The sequence below is a fragment of the Chlorocebus sabaeus genome, chromosome X, assembly GCF_047675955.1.
Source record: "Chlorocebus sabaeus isolate Y175 chromosome X, mChlSab1.0.hap1, whole genome shotgun sequence".
NCBI classification, from domain to species: Eukaryota; Metazoa; Chordata; class Mammalia; order Primates; family Cercopithecidae; genus Chlorocebus; species Chlorocebus sabaeus.
Genome location: NC_132933.1, coordinates 136,439,096 through 136,445,835, shown reverse-complemented (window position 1 = coordinate 136,445,835; position 6,740 = coordinate 136,439,096). Strand labels below are relative to the sequence as shown.

At 39.5% G+C, this 6,740-nt stretch overlaps 1 pseudogene; it reads right to left on the bottom strand.

Annotated features, from left to right (window-relative positions):
• Positions 1 to 2,310: 2,310 nt before the first annotated feature.
• Positions 2,311 to 2,684, bottom strand: LOC103231652 (putative heat shock protein HSP 90-beta-3; annotated as a pseudogene).
• Between the last annotated feature and the right edge of the window lie 4,056 nt (positions 2,685 to 6,740).

Sequence of the window (6,740 nt, the reverse complement as noted above, 5' to 3'; positions counted from 1 at the left end):
GGTTTTGCCATGGAAAAATCACTAAAGTATCTCACTAAAGCAGCAGTCTATCTTTGCCCCTTCAATCTGAGCCCCACATGTAAAGGGCCTGAGAGTAAATATTTGAGGCTTTGCAAGCAAGACTGTCTCTTTTGCAACTACTTGTAGCACAAAAGTGGCTACAGAAAATATATGTATAAATACACATGAATGTATTCCAATGAAACTTTATTTACAAGAGCAGATGGCTGGCCAGATTTGGCCCCACAGCCATAGTGTGCCTACTTCTAGCCTAGACAAACTATTACCATAGCAATAATAGCTAATTATCATATTGACAAGAACTTACTTCTGTCATTGTGATGTAGTGTTCCCTTCACCCAGAAGGCTCTGCCCACCTGTGCTTTTTGTCGATATCTTTTTCTTTATGTCTTAGCCTCCTCTTCCAAGAAGCCTGAGACTGTTTACCTTAGAAGAGTGTTCTAATTACCTATTTACTCATCCTTCTCCTTCATCACGCTAAAAGTGCCTAAAAGCAAGGTTATGTCTTAATCACTTCTGTATACCCAGACCCTTGTGGTGAACCTAGACCATAGAAGATGCTCAGTAAGTGAATGTGAAGTGAATAATTCAAGGAAATACAATCACTTCAAGAGAATGAGAGGACAAGCCACAAACCAGGACAAAATGTTTGCAAAAGACAGATCTGATAAAGAACTATAATCCAAAATACACAAAGAACCCTTAAAATCCAGCAATATAGAAAATGAACAATCCAGTTTAAAAAATGGGCAAAAGATCTGAACAGACGTCTCACCAAAGAAGATATGAAGATGGCAAATAAACATATGAAAAAATGCTCCATATCATCTGTCATCAAGAAAATGCAAATTAAAACAACCATGAAATAGCACTACATACCTATTAGAATAATGAAAATCCAAAACACTGATAACACAAAATGCTGGCAAGAATGTGGAACGACAAGAGCTCTCATTCATTACTAGTGGGACTACGATATGGTACAGCCACCTTGGAAGACAGTTCAGCTGTTTCTTGCAAAACTAAACATGCTCTTACCATACAATCCAGCAATCACGCTTTTCGGTATTTACCCAAACAGGAGGAAAATTTATGTCTACACAAAAACCTACATACAGATGTTTATAGCAGCGTTATTCATAATTGCCAAAACTTAGAAGCAACCAAGATGTCCTTCAGTACGTGGATAAATGGTGGTACGTCCAGACAATGAAATATTTTTCAATGCTAAAAAGAAATGAGCTATCAAGCTATGAAAAGACAGGAAAGAACCTTAAATGCATATTACTAAGTGAAAGAAGCCAATCTGAAAAGTCTACGTACTGTATGGTTCTCACTATATGACATTTTGGAAAAGGTGAAACTATGGAGGTGGTAAAAAGGTCAGTTGTCTCCAGGGGTTGGGAAGAGGGAGGGATGAGATAGGCAGAGCACAGAGGATGTATAGGGCTGTGAAAGTATTCTGTACGATACTGTAATGGTGGATCCATATCATTATACATTTGTCCAAACCCATAGAATGTGCACCACTAAGAGCGAACACTGATGCAAACTACATTTTGGATGATAATGACATGTCAATGTAGGTTCATCAATTGTAACAAATGAACCACTGTGGTGTGGGATGTTGGTAATGGAGGAGGCCAGATGTGGTACAGGGGAAAGGGACATATGACATTCTATACTTTCCGCTTAATTTTGCTGTAAAATGAAAATTTTTCTAAAAATAGTCTATTTTTTAAAACGCACACGCAATTACATATCATTGTTGCAAGTCTTTACTCAGCCTCTTCTATGGCCCTTATTCTCAGGAGACACTGAAAGCTAACTACTTGATTAGACAATGGCTCCTTAGATCCAACCAGGTCTAGGCACAACCAAAAGCACAAGTGACAAAAGAAAAAACAGACAAATTGGACTTCACCAAAATTAAAAATGCTTGTGCTGCAAATGTTACCATCAAGAAAATCAAAAGACAACACACAGAACAGGCAAGTGTTTTTTTTCCACATAAAAACGGCATCTGCTTTATTTGGTATACTTTCATTTCAGAACAAAATAAACAAAAAAGCACAATACACAACATCCAATATCCTGTTATAAAAGTAGGAAGAGGATGGGGCTTAAGGCTCTTGTTTCCTGCCTTAGACACACTGACAGGAGAGAAAAAACACTAGACATTTGCAGAGGGAGCCAGGTGAGATAAGGCCACTCAAGGCCACGGGACAGAGCCACTCAAGGAACCATGGGGACACTATACAAGGGCACAAGGTTTCCAAATATAAACTCCTAGTCTACTTCTTCCATGTGAGACCCATTCTCCTCACCCTCAAGTAAGGGTATCTCATCAGAAACAACAGCACTGGGTTCATCTATTGTCACTTCATCTTCATCAATACCTATACCTAGCTTGATCATGTGGTAGATGCAGTTGGAATGGGTCTGGGGATCCTCAAGGGAGAAGCCAGAAGAAAACAGAGCAGTTTCAAACAGCAGCACCACCAGGTCCTTGACAGCTTTGCTGTTCTTGTCTGTCTCAGCCTTTTGCTGCAGCCTCTCCACAATGGGGTGGTCAGGTTGATCTCCAGGTGCTTTTTGGCCACCATGTAGCCCATTAAAGAGTTGTCTCCAATTGCTTGAGCTTTCATGATTCACTCCATATTGGCTGTCCAGCCACAGGTGTTGATCACAGTGCAGCAGGGGAAGACACAAGCCTATTGGAGGTTGTCACCTTCTCAACCTTCTTATCTAAGATTTCTTTCATGAGCTTGCAGAGGTTCTCAAACTTTGCCTTGCTCTCTTCCATTTTCTTCTTCTCCTCTCATCCTCAGGTAGCTCGACCCTCTTTGGTAATAGAGACCAGGCTCTTCTTATTAAACTCCTTGACCAGCTGCACGCAGTACTCATCAGTGAATTTGGTCTAGTATACCTCCTCGAAACCCCGCTTTGAGAGATGTCTACCTGCTCTTTGCTTTCACCAGTGATGTTACAGATGGACTTCTGTGCCTCCTTCATGTGAGAGAGATACTCTGACAGAGACATCATCTCATCTTCAGACTAGGAGGTGTGATAGCACAGCAGCTCAGACAGACGTCCCTGATTAGTGGAGTCCTCATGGATCCCAAGCTTTAGATTTTTAGAGAATGCCTCATAGAATTTCTTGTAATTCTCCTTCATTTCTGCCAGCTCAGAGAAGGGCTCAAGCCACTTCTTAACAACATTTTCGTGAATGACTTTCAAGATTTCGCTCTGCTGGAGCACTTCTTAGGAGATGTTTGGGACAGATCCTCAGGGTCCAATAGTTCAAGTAATTAAATAGGGAAAGAGATCGACAGTAAAACTGACTATTAAAAGGAGTGCATTCGATTCGCAATTGCAGATATGGAACCAACCTAAGTGCTCATCAACCAACAAGTGGATAAAGAAAATGTGGTATATATATACCATGGAATACTACTCAGCCATAAAAAGGAATAAAATAATGTCTTTTGCAGCAACTTGGATGGAGTTGGAGGCCATTATTCTAAGTGAAGTAACTCAGGAAGGGAAAACCATTCTCACTTATAAGTGGATGCTAAGCGACGAGGATGCGAAGGAATAAGAATGATATAATGGACTTTGGGGACTGTGGAGGGGGAAGTTAGGAGGGGGTGAGAGATAAAAGACTACATATTGGATACTGTGTACACTGCTTGGGTGATGAGTACAGCAAAAATCTCAAAAATCACCACTAAATTACATGTATCCATGTAACTAAAACCACCTGTACCCCCAAAACTATTGAAATAAAAATAAAAATTAAAAGAGTGCATTAAGTAGATATTTTTAGGAAAAAAAAACTTATTTTTTTGTTTGTTTTTTTGTTTTTTTGCGGGGGACAGTATCACTCTGTCACCCAGTCTGGAGTACAGTGGCGTGATCTCAGTTCATTGCAACCTCCTCCTCCCGGGTTCAAGCAATTCTCCTGCCTCAGCCTTCCGAGTAGCTGGGACTACAGGCATGCACCACCAGACCTGGCTGATTTTTTTTGTATTTTTAGTAGAGACGGGGTTTCATCATGTTGGTCGGGCTGGTCTCGAATTCCTGACCTCAAATGATCCGCCCGCCTCGGCCTCCCAAAGTGCTGGGATTACAGGCGTGAGCCACCGTGCCTGGCCAAAAAAAACTTATAATCTCTTATCCCTACCAATGTTATACAGTCTTAGTAGCAAGTAGAATATATATAATTGTAATTTTTGCAGAATTGTCTTGTGTACTCTAAAAGCAAACAAAATAAGCTTTGAGAATTTTATTTAGTTTTTTGTTATCTAAAAAACACCTCAAAAACATTGCAGCTATGAAATCGATGGAGAATTTCCAGGCCAATTTCTGCATGAAAGCCTGACTCTGTAGGGCTAAGGGAAAAAGCAAAGCCTCAAAACTTCTGGAGTCCTTTTTACCCTCATCAATAATGCAAACACTTGCCCTCAATTCCACAGCCTCCCTGGGCCAGAAGAACTGACATTGGAGTCCAAGGCGCACAGAAAAGGGGGTGTCCTGGGGTAAGGGCGGGGCCAGATCTAGACCTCCCTGCCACACTTCTCACCGAACCCCCATCCCCACCACCAAGCCTCTTGGAACTGCTCTGATCTGAGCCAGAGCATCAGGAACGTCAAATGTCAAATCAAGCTTGGAGCAGCTAACTTTGAGGGATAGTTATCTACTTTAAATTTTGGATGTTTTAAAAATATTTGAAACAAAAGTCATCTCTATAATCCCTTTTCAGCCATTTTTTAATCTTCTTTCGGACTAAGACAGGTGTTTAAATCAATAATTTAAAGAAACATATATATATGTATATATAAATATTAGAAATGACAATCAAAAAGTTCAACTTTAATTAACCACTTCATTGGTTGTGAGTTTCATTTCCCAGCAGTCATCCACTAATTAATATTTGTTAATCTCCATAGCAGAATGAACAGACCCAAAAATCACAAAGAAAGTCCTTTGACTTAAACAGGAGAAGAATTTATTTCCTTTAAAAGAAAGAGCAAAGACAAATACCGTATGATCTCACTTATGTGTGGAATCTAATAAAGTTGAACTCATGGAAGCAGAGAATAGAATGGTGGTTATCAGGGGCTGTGGGTGGGGGTGTGGGGGAGATATTGGTCAAAGGGTACAAAGTTTTAGTTAAACAGGAGGAATAAGTTTAAGAGGTCTATTGTGCAACATGGTGACTGTAGTTAATAACAATATATTGTATACTTGAAAATTGCTAAGAGAAGATTTTGTGTTCTCACCACAAAAAAATAAGTATTTAAGGTAATGCATATATTAATTAGCTCAATTTAGCCATTCCACACAATGTAGACATAATTCCAAATCTCATGCCATACACCATAAACATATACACAATTATTTGTCAATTTAAATAAATAAATAAGGAATGGCAGTTTAATTAATCAAAAATGGAGGAGAGGAGATTTATACCAGATCCAGTCAACCAATAGCCAGGCTTTGTTTCCAGCTAATTAAATAGCAAAAAAGATTATGGCTTCCACCCATTCGACAACAGTGTGATAAGCTAAGGAGTCATGATGAAATGCGCTTAATTTCAATATCTTTTCAATCATTTCAAGTGTGTTTGGTTCTATTCTATATGATTCTTTAAGTATTTGCATTACTCCCAACATTTTTATCCTTATTATTGGGAATGTCATAGTTCCTAAAACATTGATTTCTGGCTTAAGTATGAATTTTGCAAGTACAGTTTGTCCATATTAACTAGAAAAGAAAATGTGATCCTACATAATCACATGGGACAGTAATAAAAGAATATGGAAAGATGCTCTTAGGAAAAATTGCCAAAGACTTGGAAATGGGCAAAAGATTATTGAGTGTCTTTTCAGTGAAGTGCTGTTTATTATCCAAGTGACCATCCCAGGATTGTCTGGCTCTATCCAGGTATGCGCCTTTGACTGATTGTCTTCCCATTACTTAGGTTATTTTATAACTCTGTAAGGGTGGAAGTTAAGCTATAGAAAACTGTTAGTAATGCAAATAATTATCTATTGAAATGCAAATATACTGTAACTGGAAATATAATGAATTTCTGCCCTGTAAAAAGAATAATCTCAAACATTACATTTCATTGCCATACAAGACAGCAACATCCAACAAAATATATGTAGAATGCAAGCCACATATGTAATTTTACATTTTCTACTAGCACACTGAAAAGGATAAAAAGAGGTGAAATTCATTTTAGTAATACATTTTATTTAATTCAATTATGTTCAAAATATTATCATTTTAACAAGTAGTCAACATAAAAAATACTGAGAGAGTGGTGCCAAGATGGCCGAATAGGAACAGCTCGAGCCTCCAGCTCTCAGCATGAGTGACACAGAAGACAGGTGATTTCTGCATTTCCAACTGAGGTACCAGGTTCATCTCACTGAGGCATGTTGGACAGTGGATGCAGGACAGTGGGTACAGCCCAATGAGGGAGAGCCGAAGCAGGGCAAGGCATCGCCTCACCCGCGAAGTGCAAGGGGGAAGGGAATTCCCTTTCCTAGCCAAGGGAAACCGTGACAAACAACACCTGGAAAATCGGGTCACTCCCACCCTAATACTGCACTTTACCAAGGGTCTTAGCAAATGGCACACCAGGAGATTATATCCCGCGCCTGGCTCAGAGGGTCCTACACCCACAGAGCCTCCCTCATTGCTAG